A 20,054-nucleotide genomic window follows, 5' to 3' on the forward strand; every position below is an offset into this window, starting at 1 on the left:
CAGGAAATTCCGGTTTTGTTCCATAAAAATAAAGAAGAAAACTGTCTGCAACAGCACTGTCCAGTAGAAATATAATGTGAGCCACATATGTAATTTAAAATTTTCTAATAGCCAGGTTAAAAAAGTAAAAAGGAAAAACAGGTGAAATTAATTTTAGTAATTAATTTTACCCAACATATCCAAAATATTATCATTTCAACATATAATCGATGTAAAATATTAATGATTTTTTATATTGTTTTTTCCACACTAAATCTTTGAAATCTGGTGTGTTTTTGACACCTGCAGCCCATCTCAGTGCTGACTAGACACATTTCTCGTGCTCAGTTATTACACATGGCTAATGGCTACCGTACTTAATAGCTCAGGTCTAGAAGAGTATCTTTCTGTAAATCCCTATTCTTTTATTTCTTCATCGTTATAAGTATTCCTTGGTTTTGCGTGCCCTTTGTACCTGAGTGTCTAGTGTATATGTGCTCACATGTGGGTTGGGTTAATTTAGGTCTTTAGGTTTTCTCAGTGTAACTGAATGTAAGTAATTAGAGGCTGGACCTACCTCCCTTTACTTCCTTATTCCTTGACTCAGGCCCTCTCCACAACGGGGGAGGATGTGGAGAATGATGGTGGATGCAACACAGGGAAAGACATTATTATGCATCACTGTCTGATCTTAGGCTAAATCGCTTCACCTTTCCATTTCTCTGTGTCCTTCTCCATTAAATGGGGACAGTGGGATCATTTATACCTGCCTCCTGCATTGCTGTGAGGATAAAGGACACTGGATGTAAAGGGCAGGGGAAAAGGTAAACACACTACCCACAGATAAAGCAGGGTGTTTTTTTTGTTTTGTTTTGTTTTTTTAACATCTTTATTGGAGTATAATTGCTTTACAATGGTGTGTTAGTTTCTGCTTTATAACAAAGTGAATCAGTTATACATATACATATGTCCCCATATCTCTTCCCTCTTGCATCTCCCTCCCTCCCACCCTCCCTATCCCACCCCTCTAGGTGGTCACAAAGCACCGAACTGATCTCCCTGTGCTATGTGGCTGCTTCCCACTAGCTAGCTGTTTTACGTTTGGTAGTGTATATATGTCCATGCCACTTTCTCACTTTGTCCCAGCTTACCCTTCCCCCTCCCCGTGTCCTCAAGTCCATTCTCTAGTAGGTCTGTGTCTTTATTCCCGTCTTGCCACTAGGTTCTTCATGACCTTTTTTTTTTTTCCCCCTTAGATTCCATATATATGTGTTAGCATACTGTATTTGTTTTTCTCTTTCTGACTTACTTCACTCTATTTCAAGATGATCGAAATCAGTTGGGTCCTCTCCCTGTCTTTGCATGAAGGTAACCTTGTTGGCAACAAGGAACCATGGGAATTATACTCATGCTGAGGTTGGAGGAGTGTTTTGTATGTGTGTTGGGGCGAGGGAAACAAATGACCCTGGATCTTCATGTTTTAGGGCTGGGAAAGCCACGTCTGACAACAGATCTCTCTTTCCCCGTCTTGTGTGTGAGACCGTGTCAGGAAGGTAATCAGCCAGCTGCGTCCTCTGCTCAGAGAGGTCTTTAAAGTAAACAAGCCTGGCAGTTAAAGCCGGCAGAGGCAAATTTGCCTCCCTCAGCGTTCAGTGGCCCCAGTTCCAGGAACTCCTGCATTGGGTAACTATCCTGTGCTCAGGAGAGCACCTCCCTCCTGGGGACACTCTGAGGAACACATAGTCTGGTCTTCTCCTGAGCACTCGTGCCTGCTGTTTCTTCATGACTCTGAAGACACTTGCTGGCAGACGGTGTTCTACTTTGTTAGACAGTCTGTTCTTGCGGGGAATTAAAACCATGCTTACTCATCTGCACTCTTGCTTTCAGCAAGTATGGTGAGGTGGTGGGTGAGGATGACAGCCTACGTGTGCATTAAGAGTTCTGGAACCGGATGTGAACTTTAGAACTTTAGGAGCAATACGGAGCTTCTCCTCCCTCAACTACTTTGCATGTTTGCATGTAAACGGCATTAGTGCCATCCTGCCACACACTTCCCCCAAGAGGGACTCTCCCTTGGGCACCTCTCTGGGATCTCACCTTGATTCCTTCTCTCCTCTAGTTTGCCAGGTAGATTACTGCCCGATTATTATTCCAAAATTGCTCTCCCTCTAAAATCTTCAATAGCTCTGTGTTGCCACTTGGTTAAATTCATCCCCTCTGGCTAGACTTTGGAGCCATCCGCAGCTTGGCTCCTATTCACATTTCCTCTAGGTGACTGCCTTCCCTCTGCTGAGCAAGCTTTGCCTGATCCCTTTCTCCTCCAGAGAGCACCCCCTAGTGCGGGTGACCAGTTGTCCCAGTTCACCTGGGGCTCGGGATTCCTGGGATGTGGGACTTTCAGTGCTCAAGCTGGTGAAGTCCTGGGTGAACCAGGATGGGTTGGTCATCCCCCTCCCACACCATCTCCACCTATTGAAATTCCACCCATTTTAAGGGTTCTGCTCAATTCCCCGCTGGCCCTCTGAGCTCCAGCACTCATCATCCACACATTCATGTGGCACCGGCTGTTTATAGTGTCTTTTGTCATAGGTGTTTGTGTTCACTATTGTCTCTCCATCGAAAGTGTAAATAATTCAAGGACGAGGGTCATGTCTCATTCTTTTGATCCTTTGGAGCATGGGGCACAGAGCCTTTCACATGTAGGTGTTTGGATCTTACTTGCTACATGAATGAATGGAGAATGAATTATATCCTTGAAGTGAGAGGATGTATCATAACTACACTGATTGATTTTTATTAATTTTTATTGATTTCAAAATAAATGTCCATTGTGTTTTTGCAGAAAATGTGGAAAAAGTAGAAAAGCACACATATATTGCTTGAAAACCCACTATCAGAAATAACCACTATTAATATCATTTTGTCTATCCCTCCAATATCTTCCCTCCCCCCTTTCCATCTGTCTATCCAATCATCATCTATCTGTCTGTTTCTATATCTTTTTAAAAATACTTGGATCTTATGTACCTATTGTTCTATAACCTATTATTTCCCTTCATAGTATATCATGAACATTTTTTTCATGCAATTAAATATGCTGTTATCATAATCCTTAGAGCATTTGTATATCCTTATATATCATATATTTATCCTTATCTATGTATCTGTCTATCTCATTCCATTTGTGGTTGTACTAGCACTTTTTTCTTTTTTAATTAGTCCCCCGTTTTTGGACATTTGTTTCACAAATTTTGTTCACGTGGCTCTATCTTTTTACCATCCTTAATTATTTCCTTAAGATAAAAATTCTTAGGGATAGAATTTCTGAGTCAAAGGCTTCTGGGTGATTTTAAAAGTCAGAGTGCAGCTTTTAGTTTTCATTTTACCTCCAAAAGAGGAAGCAAACTCTAGAGTTTAAACCTTGCTTAGATCTCAACTTTGGCCGTGACCTTGCACTTGTAGTGCTGTTCTAAGACTTGAGCAGTGAAAGTTTGAGGGGACTGAGTTCTATTACAGGGCTGAGAAAACCTAGGTGAGGCTGAGAATTCACTCTGTTTATGGTGGATCTGGATTCGGGGAGCCTGTGTATGCCTGAGATGATGATAGGAGGATGGTTGAAGCCAGGAAAGGATTTGGGAACCAGGTTAGAGCAGTATGAGGGGTCAGACTAGGTCAAATCAGGTCAAAGATGCTTGAATTTGGGGATATATTACACTGCACGTGAGGCCCTTCATATGGTGATAAATCCTACCTAAGGTAGGAAGCCTTTTATACCTGTCCTACCAGAAATCAAGGACTGATTTTTGTGATGGGACTCTCTTGAGGCCTGTAGGCTCAAAGAACATCTCAATATAAGCCCTGGAAAATCCTAGTATCTGCCTGATCTTTCCTAGCTCCAGCTTGTCTGAGCTTAGCAAGTGACAGCAGAAGTCCAGCCTTAATGGGAGGTGAGTCCTGCAGGTCACAAGCTGGGGGTAGATCAGGACTGTTAAGAGTGGACCACCAAGCCCTGGTGACCTGATTAGAATAGAACTCCTTCTGCTTTAAATGAGCTCAACTCTCGATCTCGAGAGATCCCATCCCAGGTTAGATGTCAAACTTTGGTGTAATATAGTATTGCTGGTGATGTTTGAGGAAATCATTGCAGAGTGGGAGTGTTCCAGAAGGTTGGAGACAAGCAGTTATTCCTATTTTCAAAATAGTCTGTATGAGGTAGTTTATAAATTCATGTGCTAGTTTAAACTCCTGGGCAAGACTCTAAAATTGAGTATTTAAAAGATGGTTTGTGGGACTTCCCTGGTGGCGCAGTGGTTAAGAATCTGCCTGCCAATGCAGGAGACACAGATTTGAGCCCTAGTCCAGGAAGATCCCACATGCCGCAGAGCAACTAAGCCCGTTCGCCGCAACTACTGAGCCTGCGCTCTAGAGCCCGTGAGCCACAACTACTGAGCCCACGTGCCTAGAGCCCGTGCTCCACAAGAAGAGAAGCCACCGCGATGAGAAGCCCGCGCACTGCAACAAAGAGTAGCCCCCGCTCACCGCAACTAGAGAAAGCCCGTGCACAGCAACGAAGACCCAATGCAGCCACAAATAAATTAAAAAAAAAAAAAAAAAAAGATGGTTTGTGTAACCTTGGAAAGCAAATAGTAATCACTAGGAATCACCATGTGCTAAGAAAGGAGCAAGGCTTTTTCCACTAACCTCTTTCCTTCTTTGCAGTAGGCATGGTGTGTCCTGATTTCAACAAGGCGTTGGAAAGCTCCTCAGGGTAACCCTGGGCTCAAGGCAGAGGGCTTTGGGTTGGATCAGTTATTCATGGAATGATATGCTCAGAGTACTTTTTTTTTTTAATTTTGTTTTTTTTAATTGAAGTATAGTTGATTTAAAATGTTGTGCTAATGTCTGCTGTACAGCTAAGTGACTCAGTTATACACATATATACATTCTTTACATTACGGTTATATGTGGAGTCTAAAATATGGACCAGTTGAACCTATCTACAAAGCAGAAACAGATTCATAGACATAGAGAACAGACTTGTGGTTGCCAAGGGGGAGGGAGAGGGATGGACTGGGAGTTTGGGGTTAGCAGATGCAAACTATTACATTTAGAATAAACAACAAGGTCCTACTGTATAGCACAGGGAACTATATCCAGTCTCCAGAGTACTTTTTAATGAAGCATTCTTAAGCCAGAGACAGGTTTCTAGAGCCAGGAGGTTCTATTGTTGATCCTGCATTGTTAACATTTCCTTTAATCAATGACAAAGAAAAATGGGAGAGAAAATGGATATGTTGGATAAAAAGATTCGGATCCAAAATGATTAGTTCAGACTTGGAAAAGTGAACTTATGAACTTAATTTAACTTAAAATTATGGTTAGTAGGGTCATATGCTGGGTTTTAACCTTGCATTAAAAAAGTGAAACAACTGCACAAGGGCAGGAGGAGGAGGTTTGACTACTTATATTTCAGAAGATATTGTGTCAAGTTCAGTACGTGTCAAGTTGCATGAATGGAACTATAGAGCCTGTGATGAAGCTGGAGAAAGTCCTTCACTGGCGCTGGTTCTATCATACCTGGAATGAGGTGACTCATTCTGGGCACAGCACTTTGAGAGAGAGAAAACAAAGGCAAAGAACATGGCGACTTCCCAATCCGCCAGTGACAGGCTATGTGGACTTTGGGGAATGTGTTACTCTCACTGAACCTCAGTTTCCTCGTCAGTAAAATGGAGCAATAAATAGCTACTCTGTCACGTTTTGTGAGGACTGTATAACTCATGAACATCACTTAGAACTGGTCCTTGTTCAGACTTGGTGCTCGGCAAATCTTGAATTTCTTTTTGTTGTCCCTGCTAACAGGAGAGTGAATAAGATTCTAAGAGTTGAAATTCATGTCAAGTGAAGATTTGCAGTCTGGAGAAGAGTAGATTTGGAGGCATGTGAGATGGACCTGTCCTATTTGCCAGACGTTGTTCTGAGGGCTTTACTTGGATTATCTCTTTTGCCCTTCTGGATAGCCCTGTGAAGGAGGTCCTGTTTTTGTTGGCATTTTACAGATCAGGGAACTCAGGCTCAGGGAAGATGTGTTTAGGCCAAGCCTCCATAGCTAGGAAGAGACAGAGCTGAGCTAGAACCTGACCTTCTGCGTCCCTTCTAGACGGCCATGTTGCACGTCTTGCATCCTGGAGTACTGACGTTTGGTAGGTTGTCAGGGGGAAGTGTTTTGTGGTAAATGGAGAAATCCAGATGGATTGGGTGCCAGGAGAGTCTGAGTCCAAGACCAGCTGATGACGAGCTGGGTCATAACTCTACAGGGCCCCACACCCCTCTGCCTCCCACTTTACTATGTTTTTCTCAGCTGCCCTTCAGGCATTTTGCTGGACAGTCGTTAATATCCCTTCCAGACTGAAAAACGTGGTGAGTCCAGGCTTTCCATTCTACCCAGTGGATGACCCCAGGGCCAAGGGGCCAAGGTTGAGTTGGACATGGAGTGCATTTATCATGTTGGGATGGCAGGGACTGGGTGGGGTTTGAGTGAGTGAATGTGTTCCCAAGGCAGCTGGGAGCCATCTGGTTATCTGGTGTGTCGCACCACTTTGTCCCCCTCATCCCCTTGACTCCTGCTCAGCTGACTGCATGGTGAAGAGGCCTGGAGGGGGCTTGGGAAGACATCATCACACGCCATATATTCACATCTGCCACAGGTAGCATCTCCTGTGGGATGCAGCATAATAAATGGTCCATGGGAGTATCATGGTGACCTTTTCAAAGGGTTTTCTTGGGTCCCAGCTAGAGGCAGAGATGCAAATTGATGTGTCTTCTTAGTCTGCGTCTTCATTTTTTGGGAGAAAGAGCAGGGCATGGGGTCTAAATCATCTCCTTCCCAGGAGTCACTGCTCAGGATTTTTCCAGAAAAGTCTGCCTAATCCCTGACTCTTCCTCCACCCTGATGTTGGGAGCCTCAGTTTTCCTGTCACCTTTCATCCACGTTCCAGGCTCTAGGACTTGGCTCCCTCTGTTTCTCCCACTGTGATCCCTTACACCTTTGTATTTTTCCAAGCCTTACCCAGGAGTCTGCCCCCTTCCACAGACCTGCCCAGGTCACTAAGCCCATACAGACTGGCTGAACTATGAATAACTGAAGGGCAGGGGCACTGATTCCTGTATCTGGAATGTACCTGGCACTCTGAAGATGCTCAGTAGATAACTGTAAAAAGAATGAATGAGAACAAAGGAAGGGATAAACACCGGCCAGCACTATTTAGCCCTTCAGAATTTCCTGGTTGTTTCGTGTTGGTCATTTATTGATGCTGACTTCAGGCTATGGGCTCAGAAGTCAGAGGCCTGAATTCAAATCGCAGCCCTTCCACTAACTTGGGCACATTAGTTAAATTCTCAGAAAACTGTTTCTTCAACATTGGGGAATATCTCACAGGGTTTTAAGGAGGTTTAAATGAGATTATAAACATAATACTCTTAAGTAGTTACAACAAGTGCTCAAGAAATCCTAGCTTGCTCTAGTGTATGTACCAGGAGGTCAGGACACCGACTTATATTACTTCTGCTGATTTGGTGTTTAATTGTCCCTCAGTAAATCCATCTTGAGTGCTTATTGGATAAGGACCCCACCATATAAAAGGAGAGCAAAAAGGGACTCCACGTAGGGGTCTGACACATTTGTAATAAAACAGGATATTGTTTTGCTTTATCGGAATTGTGCTAGCTCAGAGGCTTAATAGCAGACGTTATGGGTACAAAGAGAGGCACAGAGAAACATGAGGTCAGGGCTGTTGTTACATCAGTGTTCTCTGTTGTCTCTGGCCACGATGTTCCTAAACTGTGGCGCTTGTATTTGAAAGGCGAATCACTCCAGGACGACACCGCTTTTAAAGATGATGATAGATGCCTATGAGACAGGAACACACAGAACCGGGCTCTGCTGCAGGAAGTTAAACATGCCAAGTGCCAAGTGCCTCTGCTGACCTCCAAAGGGAAGCGGGGGTATCAAATTACTAGAAAGATTAACTCCAGTCTCAGTCTCCTTAACTTGGATCAACCTCTGCTTTTACATACATGCTGCTGTTGGCCACTGTTTAGAAGCCTTTATCTTGGGCTAAAATGTGCATATTGTAGAGCAGAGATATCTCACCACTTCCCTGAAAATAAATAGCTATGCTGATGAGCAGGACTGGCGAGGAAGGAGGGTCACAGCAGTCCTCTGACATCCAGAAGGGCTGTTTAGCTGGGGAGCTTTGTGTAGGCATTCTGGGTACAGCCTGGTGTATTCAGAATGGAGGTGGGTACAGGGTTAGGGGTGATGGACCCCATGCAGGCGGAGGCTGCAGGGGAGAAGGAGAGCCTCCTCCAGGCCCTGTTTCTGGCTCGAGTGTCTGAAGGTTGAGGGGCTAAGCAGCAAACAGTGGAGGAGAGAGCCCCAGAGCCAGAGTAGGGGCAAGTCAGGCTACAATCAGCCTGCAGTAAACGGGCTGATTAATCAGGGATGAATTCAATTTCCCTACAAGAACGGCTGCGACTGTCATGGGCATCTGCAAAAGAATAATAACAACCCTTGAACCTGCAGAATGCTTTATGCTTCTGAAAATGCTCTGGAGTCCATGAGCTCCTCTGATGCTTCCAGGAGCCTTAAGAGGTGGGGAGGGCTGGCACTGCTCTCCCCTCAGCAGAGATGCAGAGGGCTGAGGGGCCTGTATAAGGCCACCCAGCTCGATGCCAAGGAACTGGACCTGATGCCTCCCTAATTTCTGTAACTCATTCATTCATTCAGCAAATCTCTTGCACATTTTTTGTGTCAGGCATTAATTTAGGTTTAATAAATATGGAGATCTGAGACTTGCCTTCAAATAATCCCAACAGTTTATGCATTTCAATAAAGCAGCTTTGCAGTGTTTCCCTGTCAGTTTCTCTTGGGAAGCACCAGATTTGGTGCTTTGCTGTAAGGTTCAAAGGTTTCAATTTTTATTTCCTCAATCCCCGTTTTGTGGTGGGGGAGGAAGAGGGGAGCCCCGCCTCTTTTGAGCCAGTTTGAAAACCTAACCCCATTTACATGGGGCTGCTCTCTCTCGCTCTGTCTCTTTTTTTTTTTTTTTTTTTTAAGAATTTCACTTTTATTTATTTATTTATTTATTTATTTTTGGCTGTGTTGGGTCTTCGTTTCTGTGCGAGGGCTTTCTCTAGTTGCGGCAGGCGGGGGCCACTCTTCATCGCGGTGCGCGGGCCTCTCACTATCGCGGCCTCTCTTGTTGCGGAGCACAGGCTCCAGACGCGCAGGCTCAGTAGTTGTGGCTCACGGGCCTAGTTGCTCTGCGGCATGTGGGATCTTCCCAGACCAGGGCTCGAACCCGTGTCCCCTGCATTGGCAGGCAGATTCTCAACCACTGCACCACCAGGGAAGCCCTCTTTTTTTTTTTAGCATCTCCTCAAAACCAAAGGATTAGTGCTATGATGTTGCCTCGATGATGTCTTTAGATGCATGTCTGTCCCCAGACAGATTATAAGCTTCTTAAGGGTCCTAGTGTCTTGCTTATCTTGGCGACCTGCTCTCATGGCTCTCACCATAATGGTAGGCTCTCAGCATATAATAATTGGATTGAGTTGGAGTAGAGACATTACTGTGTTTAAGTTCATGTCTCTGCGTGTGTCTGTGCATGTGTGCATATCTGTGTGAATATGTATGTGTTGGTTTGGTTTAATCTGAAGTGCGGAAAAAAAATTATTCACTTCTGTGGTTTGTTTTTAGGGATGCTAGAAAGATCTCTTCCCTAGAAATATATCTATTTCCTAGTCCAGCATGCAATGATAATTTTTATCATTAGAAATATACTTGTTTATTGTAAGGATGAACATCTGTAGTTCTGTACACTTAGGATGAATTAGTCAGTGGTCTTTTCTTTTAGCTCTAGGAGCAATTACAGTAGTGAGTGTAGCCTGCAGCCTGTGGAGGTGAAGAGGAGACAAAAGAAGGCAAAGGGCAGAGAAAGTGGAGAAAGCTGAGGCACTAAAGACAAACTGCTTCTTTGTAATTCAGTTGAGAGCTGATGTTGGTCCTGTCTTACCAAGTAGATTGACAGAACTTCAGGGGCAGAATATGCATTTCTCCCTGAGAAGCAATTATTAAGTAGACAGAGCACAGAAGACCTTGTGCCTGCACACAGCACCCCAGGAAGACCCATTGCTGAGTGTGTGGGTTGCAGCCTCATGCAGGCAATGATGGCTTTGGTGACCATCACTGTGAGAATGACACATGAGGGTCCACATGTGGGCAGAAGGGTTCACCTCTGATATCTCTCTCCATCGCCTCTACTGACACTGCTCAGGACCCCTTGACAGGAGAGACCACGTTCTGCAGTGAAAAGTACATCTGCAGGCTTTGGATGGAGCTAGCTGGGTTTAATTCCAGCTCAGGTACTTTTGAGCTTTATGACCTTGACTAGAATGATTTAACCTCTCCAACCACCAGAGATAAAAACAACACTGACCTTGTACATGTGATATGAGTGTTAAATGAGATAACATGTATGCCGGGCCTGTTACTAACTTATTATTAATATGCCTGGCGAGTTAGATTTCTCTTTCTTAAAACATTTTTTTATAGTTCATAAAAGAATCTCCCCTTTAAGGTAGTCAGTTTAAAAAGTCTTTCCCGGGGCTTCCCTGGTGGCGCAGTGGTTGAGAATCCTCCTGCCAATGCAGGGGACACGGGTTCGAGCCCTGGTCTGGGAGGATCCCACATGCCGCGGAGCAACTAGGCCCGTGAGCCACAATTACTGAGCCTGCGCGTCTGGAGCCCGTGCTCCGCAACAAGAGAGGCCACGATAGTGAGAGGCCCGCGCACCGCGATGAGGAGTGGCCCCCGCTTGCCACAACTAGAGAAAGCCCTCGCACAGAAATGAAGACCTAACACAGCCATAAATAAATTAATTAAAAAAAATAAAATAAAATAAAAAGCCTTTCCCCAGAAAGTGTAGTGTACAAATTTAAGAGTCGGTGAAGAACATCAGGAAACAGAAGAGCTCCCGGAGGGGGCCATCCCCCTGCAGCTCGCCTTTCCCAGGGCTCTCCTGCCTGGTGAATGTCGGTGGCGGGCAGGGGGCCCGGCTGCTGAATAGAAGCTGTGCCATTGCATTGTTCTTGGCACTTATGCCAGCCATTCAGGGCTCTCAAAAAATTGGCTTAGGAGATAGTTGGAAAGTTATTACTTGGGATTCAGGAAACTCCAGGTGGCTTTTGAGAGCTGCCCCCGAATGCCGCCGGAGATGCGTCCTCAGCTGTTCCCTTTCGGGGCTTTCATTATTTTTCATGTTTATTTCTGGTTGGAGCCAGAGCTGGGGTATTCATGAGCTCTCACCATCTGATTTTTTTTTTTTTTTTTTTTTTAACCAATCCCTTTGTTTCTTTGGGAGAGAAGGAAGCTTGCTCCCCAAGCCGCTCTGCCTCACGGTAGGGTTCAAGGAAACTGGCCCTTGTCATTGAAAATTACCTATGAAAAAAGACAAAGCCCTCGGCTCCCTTCCTGGCTAAAGCTTAAAGATCAGAGGTGACGGTGGAAATTAATGAAAGCTGCAGCTGAGCTTCTGGCCTGTTGGTGGCTGCGGGGATGAAAAGGCAGCAATTGAAGTCGGCTTTGGGGCTGCGTCCCAATAAGGATTTCTGTTTGGGGCGCGGCTATTACACGTGCCACGGACGCCAGCCAGGCCCCGGATTTCTTGAAACCAGTTCTGATCTGCTCATAATAACTCGTTTTCTTTTCTTTCAAAGTGCAACCTCTTTCCCTCTAATCTGGCCACCCCCTCCCCCAAGGGAAAAATACAGCCCTCCAAACACAATACAGTAGTAGCTCAAAGTGAAGTCAAATGCACGTCTCTCTCTCTCTCTCTCCTGCTTCTCTTTAGTAGCAGAATGAGGCTTGGTTGAGCTCTTTTTCTTTTTCATCTGGGCTCATCTCCTTGGGCTGGTGTTAAACAGCTGTCATACTTGGGCTGCCCAGGAATCCACTTATGAAACAAACCAGCCAACCTTCTTAATTGTCCTCCTGCGACAGGACTAAATTTGTCGACCTAATTTTTGAATGCTTGAGTTCCTGGGCCTCGGGCCTCTGAGGGTCATTGCTGAATACACCAGTCATCTGCCCTCAGCCAGACCCTCTTGTGAGTTGATTGGGTGGAGCTCAGAAAGCCTGGTGGTTGGGGTCTGACTTCAAACGTAGAAGGAGGAAAAGGAATAAGGCCATGGGAGTGGCGTGAGCTTGTGAAAAACAAAGCTATTGCTTGTTCGTGTGGAAGGGTTGTCTTCTTCTTAATGTTCCAGTGTCTTCCTGAGAGAAGTAAACACCCAGGTGTAAAGAACCTGCTCTAGGTGGGGCATGCCTGTACCCGGGCTGGCAGGGATATCCTGGCACACATACACGTACACGTACACACGTGTTTGGTTGCATGTGAGGGCTGTGTTCTAGAGAGCGCAGTGACGCTTTGTTATTCTGTCGAGATTTAGAAATATATTTGAAATTGACATGGATGAATTCAACGTTCATGTTTTTGCATTTTATTGTCGGCATCTCAAAAGAGCGCTGCCATTATAGTAATTTTTTATGACCTCGATGATTTTGCGGTCTATTCGATTAAATAGTTGTTATATTCTCTCTTGAGGAAGGAGTCCTTCTGAAGACTGTTTTGTACAACAAAAAGCTGTACTCTTTGCAAGTGAACTTTTTCTTTTTCTTTCAAAATGTTCCCATCTCTTGAGTCCTCTCTTTTGACTTTTTCAATTGGAAACTTTCTTCAGGTATTTGTCATCTTTCTTGCTTGGTGTTCAGGCTTTTAATGTGATGACTTTTTCTTTGTTCACAACCTACCCACACATTTATGACATGTGACACTGATCCAGCCCAGACACTCTCCAGAAAGAGGTTCATCAGGAACTGTTCTTGAAGCAGCAGTTCATGGACGTAGCCTCTTGCAAATACCTGTTCATATCTGAGAACTTGGGAATATATGAGGCAGTAGTTTTCTCCCACTTGTTCTTTCTTTCTGGTCAGACTTTACATGTCTTCTTGAGGAGACTGTGCCCAAATTGCAGGATTTGTAGCTTCTTTGTGACAGATCTTCACAGGTTCCACATTTTCACTGTCTCTTGGGACCCCAGGGCAGAAGAGTGGATGCAAAGGCTCTGAGACAGACACATTCGTGTGTATATAGATGGAAACCATCAGAGGCATTGAAAAGTGAAATGGCTTTCATGTCACAGTCTAGGAAATTTCTTACTTTCTGCAAATTTGGGTTTATTTGGAGTCAAGTACATGGTTCAGAATTGACAGTAACTTCACTTCTTTCCCTAAGACTCACAACCCAAAACCCAAGGGCTGAAGATAACAGGGGAAGTTTCTTGACACTATTCATATTCCTGTAGAGACTCACAGCCTATTCAGCTGACTCTCCTATTTCTCCCTCCCAATGGTGGTGGCCAGAGCAAAGCGAGGGGAACCCAAGATACACACCACAGAGATGTGTGTCTCAGAGTTGTCTGGTGGACTCTGCTGGCCATTCACACATCTGACACTCTGCAAGTCGTTAGAAATATGAGGAAGCTATTGGCCATGGCTGGATCCAGACTTGTAAGCACAGAATGTCCACATCCAGTAGTTCATGCTCAGTGCAGGCATAAACACTTTAATTTCAGCCACCAGCTGTCATGGGACCATGTTGATTGGGATCCTTTGTATCTGAGAGATATCAAGACACTGGGGACAAGTGAAAAGACCATCTTGATTTTTTTTCTCCAAAGTCCTGATTCAGGTGAAGCAGAAGCTGTGTTTGCAGAGAGTCAGCAGGGATTTTCAAACTCGTTCAGGCAAATGGATTGAATTTTTCTGAGTTTTTCTGCCATGGTCACATAGAAGCTTACCATGCTAGGGCAAATTCTTAGGCCTGTTTGTATTACTGGCTTCAACTCTCTGATGACTCTGACCAAATTGCTCAGTTCCAGGTTTTCCTGTACCTGCTTCTTCTGGGAGAACTAAAAGCACTCTGGGCAGATGAAAAGCCTTTTATCAGTCTCCATCACCTAGGAGACAAGGCACCTTAGACAGGTGCTGTGTCCATACCTCGTGGAGTAGGGCTGTCAAAGTGGTTCCTGCAACAGGGGAAGGACAGTGCTTCCTGGAGTTCAGCCATAGGTGCTGGTCAGTTGAGGCCCTCTCCTCAGGCATCCGATTCTGAAGGCTCCCAGTGCCTCTGGAGGGATCTTGAGTCACTGCTGCCATTTTATTGGGATAGGTGAGATCATACCTTTCCCCCACATTCTGCCACACCCATTTCTCTCCTTTGACTGTATTTCCATTAAAAAGCCAATCAAAATAAGACAGGGAATTCGCCCACCTATACAGGACTCCAGGATTTCTAGATGGTAATTTGCAGGTTCTGTGTTTATTCAACTATCAAAGAACATTTTACTTGGTACCTCCTTTCTGTAGGAAGTATGTGAGGAGATACAGAGTGTTTAATGGTGAAGAGGAAAGGCTTGGACCAGCAAATAGTAGTCAGTATTACTTTGTATAAGATGGAAAGTATTTGTTTTAATTTGTGTATAGAATTTCTTTCTTAGCATGATCAATAAATACAAAAAGGTATGTATTTTAAAATTTTGCAACACATACTAACAAAAGCAAATTGGCAATATTTGCATGACATAAAACTGAAAGGGTCAACATTAATTATAACACATTCCTTCCAAAAATCTGCCTATAGTATGTAGTCCTAGAAATTTGTGGGACTCTTCCTCCTCACTCATATATCACTGAATCAGATAATGAAGGCTTCTCGAGTGGGAAATTATCTGGATCAGATGGTGATCAAAATACACTGAAGCCAAGGGAGATGGAGTTTCCAGTGTTTGCTGCCTCTCCTTCTCCCTCTGTATTTCATGGAGGAAAAGTGGAGCCTCAGTCACATTATAGGAGGGCTCTTTATATGGCAAGGTGAGCCTCTGGGATTCTAAAAAGAAGGAGGAGGGAGAGTAAGGGCTAACTGGAAAGGAAGAGATGCCCCTTTACCACATAACTTCTTTTTTTTTTTCTTAGAAAATTTGGAATTCCATGAAGAGTACAGTTCTTTGTGCTGAAAGTGTCCTCTTCATAGTCTGTAAGAAGAAACAGTGGGGGCCAGGATGAAAGCAGCCTGTGCCTCAGGGACTGACCTTGTACTGGGGTGCTTGGCAAATAGGGCCAGGAGTATTGTTGGATATAAGGATAGGAAACAGAAGTAGCTGGATATAGCAATCCCACTCCTGGGCATATTTCTGGAGAAAACTATAATTTGAAAAGATACATGCACCCCCTATGTTCATAGCAGTACTATTTACAACAGCCAAGACATAGAAACAACCTAAATGTCCATGGACAGAGGAATGGATAAAGCTGATGTGGTACATATATACAGTGGAATATTACTCAGCCATAAAAAAGAGTGAAATAATGCCATTTGCAACAACATGGATGGACCTAGATATTATCATACTAAGTAAAGTAAGTCAGAAAGAGACGACAAATACCATACAAATCATATGTCTAATATATGACACAAATGAACTTATCTATGAAATGTAAACAGACTCACGGACATAGAGGACAGACTTTTGGTTGCCAAGGGGGAAGGAGAGTGGGGGAGGGATGGAGTGGGAGGTTGGGATTAGAAGATGCGAGCTATTTTCTATGTATACACACACACACACACACACGCACACACACACACACACACACACATATATATGTATAACTGAATCACTTTGCTGTATACCAGAAACTAACACAACACTGTAAATCAAATATACTTCAGTAAAATAAATTTGAAAAAAAAAAGAAGTAGCTGGACGTGCTCATCATTTAACAAATTCCTGAAGCCCAGGTGGGCAGGGCAAGAGCATTTTTGGAGCATTTAAAAGATGAGAGTCTGTTGAATGGGGGAAAACAGTGTATTTTGTAGGAATAGAGGAAACAGAAGGGCCACTTGCATTGACAGTCATCCTAGTATCTACTGATTTCATCGTGCATTTCTGGTGTGCAGGCTATGCAGTACCAATGTGATCGCCTTTCTCCTGTGCTCCATTCTGGTGTTCTGTTTTCCTTCCTTATTTTCCAGGGTTCCTTCTTTGATCATTTTCTTTTTTTTTTTTTTTTTTTTTTCTGTTTCAAGAGCTTCCTTTAGCCATTCTTTTGGAATAGGTCTGCTGGTAAAAAAATTTTCTTAGTTTTCTTTCATTTGAGAATGTTTTGATTTACCCTTTCATTCCTGAAGGAAATTTTGGTTGGATAGAGAATTTGGGGTTGACAGTATTTTTTTTTTTTTCAGTTCTTAGAAAATATCATGCCACTTCTTCCAGGTGTCACTCACTTCTCATGAGAAATTCACTGTCTTTCAAATTGTTTTTTCCCTTGTCTGTAAGGTATTGTTTCTCTCTTGCAGATTGCTAGATTTTTTTCTTTGTCTTTAGGTTTCAGAAGATTGTGGTAAGTCTTGGTATGAGTTTCTTTGGGATTATCTTGTTTAGGGTTCGCTAAGTTTTTTGAATCTTTAGGTTTGTGTCTTTTGCCAAATTTGGGAAAATTTTAGTCATTATCATTTTTGTGATTAAAATATGTTTTCAATTAAAACATTTAAATGATTATAAAGAGAATGTTAATAACCCCCCCACATATATACTCTTTTTTTTTAATATCTTTATTGGAGTATAATTGTTTTACAATGGTGTGTTAGTTTCTGCTTTATAACAAAGTGAATCAGTTATACATATACATATATCCCCATATCACTTCCCTCTTGCATCTCCCTCCCTCCCACCCTCCCTATCCCATCCCTCTAAGTGGTCACAAAGCACCGGGCTGATCTCCCTGTGCTATGCGTCTGCTTCCCACTAGCTATCTATTTTACGTTTGGTAGTGTATATATGTCCATTCCACTCTCTCACTTTGTCCCAGCTTACCTTTCCCTCTCCCCGTATCCTCAAGTCCATTCTCTAGTAGGTCTGCATCTTTATTCCCAACTTGCCACTAGGTTCTTCATGGCCTTTTTTTTTTTTTTATTAGATTCCATATATATGTGTTAGCATACGGTATTTGTTTTTCTCTTTCTGACTTACTTCACTCTGTGTGACAGTCTCTAGGTCCATCCACCTCACTACAAATAAATCAGTTTCGTTCCTTTTTATGGTTGAGTAATATTCCATTGTATATATGTGCCACTTCTTCTTTATCCATTCATCTGTTGATGGACACTTAGGTTGCTTCCATGTCCTGGCTATTGTAAATAGAGCTGCAATGAATATTTTGGTACATGACTCTTTTTGAATTATGGTTTTCTCAGGGTATATGCCCAGTAGTGGGATTGCTGGGTCGTATGGTAGTTCTATTTTTAGTTTTTTAAGGAAGCTCCATACTGTTCTCCATAGTGGCTGTATCAATTTACATTCCCACCAACAGTGCAAGAGAGTTCCCTTTCCTCCACACCCTCTCCAGCATTTATTGTTTCTAGATTTTTTGATGATGGCCTTTCTGACCGGTGTGAGATGATATCTCATTGTAGTTTTGATTTGCATTTCTCTAATGATTAATGATGTTGAGCATTCTTTCATGTGTTTGTTGGCAATCTGTATATCTTCTTTGGAGAAATGTCTATTTAGGTCTTCTGCCCATTTATGGATTGGGTTGTTTGTTTTTTAATATTGAGCTGCATGAGCTGCTTGTAAATTTTGGAGATTAATCCTTTGTCACTTGCTTCTTTTGCAAATATTTTCTCCCATTCTGAGGGTTGTCTTTTCATCTTGTTTATGGTTTCCTTTGCTGTGCAACAGCTTTTAAGTTTCATTAGGTCCCATTTGTTTATTTTTGTTTTTATTTCCATTTCTCTAGGAGGTGGATCAAAAAGGACCTTGCTGTGATTTATGTCATAGAGTGGTCTGCCTATGTTTTACTCTGACAGTTTGATGGTGTCTGACCTTACATTTAGGTCTTTAATCCATTTTGAGTTTATTTTTGTGTATGGTGTTAGGGAGTGTTCTAATTTCATTCTTTTACATATAGCTGTCCAGTTTTCCCAGCACCACTTATTGAAGAGGCTGTCTTTTCTCCACTGTATATGCTTGCCTCCTTTATCAAAGATAAGGTGACCATATGTGTGTGGGTTTATCTCTGGGCTTTCTATCCTGTTCCATTGATCTATATTTCTGTTTCTGTGCCAGTACCATACTGTCTTGATTACTGTAGCTTTGTAGTATTGTCTGAAGTCAGGGAATCTGATTCCTCCAGCTCCGTTTTTCGTTCTCAAGACTGCTTTGGCTATTCGGGGTCTTTTGTGTTTCCATACAAATTGTGAAATTTTTTGTTCTAGTTCTGTGAAAAATGCCAGTGGTAGTTTGATAGGGATTGCATTGAATCTGTAGATTGCTTTGGATAGTAGAGTCATTTTCACAATGTTGATTCTTCCAATCCAAGAACATGGTATATCTCTCCATCTGTTTGTATCATCTTTAATTTCTTTCATCAGTGTCTTATAATTTTCTGCATACAAGTCTTTTGTCTCCTTAGGTAGGTTTATTCCTAGATATTTTATTCTTTTTGTTGCAATGGTAAATGGGAGTGTTTTCTTAATTTCACTTTCAGATTTTTCATCATTAGTGTATAGGAATGCAAGAGATTTCTGTGCATTAATTTTGTATCCTGCTACTTTACCAAATTCATTGATTAGCTCTAGTAGTTTTCTGGTAGCATCTTTAGGATTCTCTATGTATAGTATCATGTCATCTGCAAACAGTGACAGCTTTACTTCTTCTTTTCCGATTTGGATTCCTTTTATTTCTTTGTCTTCTCTGATTGCTGTGGCTAAAAATTCCAAAACTATGTTGAATAATAGTGGTGAGAGTGGGCAGCCTTGTCTTGTCCCTGATCTTAGTGGAAATGGTTTCAGTTTTTCACCATTGAGGATGATGTTGGCTGTGGGTTTGTCATATATGGCCTTTATTATGTTGAGGAAAGTTCCCTCTATGCCTACTTTCTGGAGGGTTTTTATCATAAATGGGTGTTGAATTTTGTCAAAAGCTTTCTCTGCATCTATTGAGATGATCATATGGTTTTTCTCCTTCAATTTGTTAATATGGTGTAGCACGTTGATTGATTTGCATGTATTGAAGAGTCCTTGCATTCCTGGGATAAACCCCACTTGATCATGGTGTATGATCCTTTTAATGTGCTGTTGGATTCTGTTTGCTAGTATTTTGTTGAGGATTTTTGCATCTTTGTTCATCAGTGGTATTGGCCTGTAGTTTTCTTTCTTTGTGACATCTTTGTCTGGTTTTGGTATCAGTGATGGTGGCCTCATAGAATGAATTTGGGAGTGTTCCTCCCTCTGCTATATTTTGGAAGAGTTTGAGAAGGATAGGTGTTAGCTCTTCTCTAAATGTTTGATAGAATTCACCTGTGAAGCCATCTGGTCCTGGGCTTTTGTTTGTTGGAAGATTTTTAATCACAGTCTCAATTTCAGTGCTTGTGATTGATCTGTTCATATTTTCTATTTCTTCCTGGTTCAGTCTCAGAAGGTTGTGCATTTCTAAGAATTTGTCCATTTCTTCCAGGTTGTCCATTTTATTGGCATATAGTTGCTTGTAGTAATCTCTCATGATCGTTTGTATTTCTGCAGTGTCAGTGGTTACTTCTCCTTTTTCATTTCTAATTCTATTGATTTGAGTCTTCTCCCTTTTTTTCTTGATAAGTCTGGCTAATGGTTTATCAATTTTGTTTATTTTCTCAAAGAACCAGCTTTTAGTTGTATTGATCTTTGCTATCGTTTCCTTCATTTCTGTTTCATTAATTTCTGATCTGATCTTTATGATTTCTTTCCTTCTGCTAACTTTGGGTTTTGTTTGTTCTTCTTTCTCTGTTGCTTTAGGTGTAAGGTTAGGTTGTTTATTTGAGATGTTTTTTGTTTCTTAAGGTAGGATTGTATTGCTATAAACTTCCCTCTTAGAACTGCTTTTGCTGCATCCCATAGTTTTGGGGTCATCGTGTTTTCATT

The 20,054-nt window shown here is 42.6% G+C and overlaps 1 protein-coding gene and 1 long non-coding RNA gene across 5 annotated transcripts in view; one reads left to right on the forward strand and one right to left on the reverse strand.

Annotated features, from left to right (window-relative positions):
• SORCS3 (sortilin related VPS10 domain containing receptor 3) overlaps window positions 1-20,054 on the forward strand; it is a 584,946-nt gene that overhangs the window by 64,530 nt on the left and 500,362 nt on the right. The window lies entirely within an intron of this gene.
• LOC309636313 lies at window positions 9,115-19,084 on the reverse strand. The gene is made up of 2 exons (XR_014249394.1): window positions 10,949-19,084; window positions 9,115-10,637 (listed from the first exon to the last, which is right to left on the reverse strand). It is a non-coding gene; the product is annotated as an uncharacterized lncRNA (long non-coding RNA).

Source organism: Balaenoptera borealis (genome assembly GCF_965194805.1).
Source record: "Balaenoptera borealis genome assembly, chromosome: 10".
Taxonomy (NCBI): Eukaryota; Metazoa; Chordata; class Mammalia; order Artiodactyla; family Balaenopteridae; genus Balaenoptera; species Balaenoptera borealis.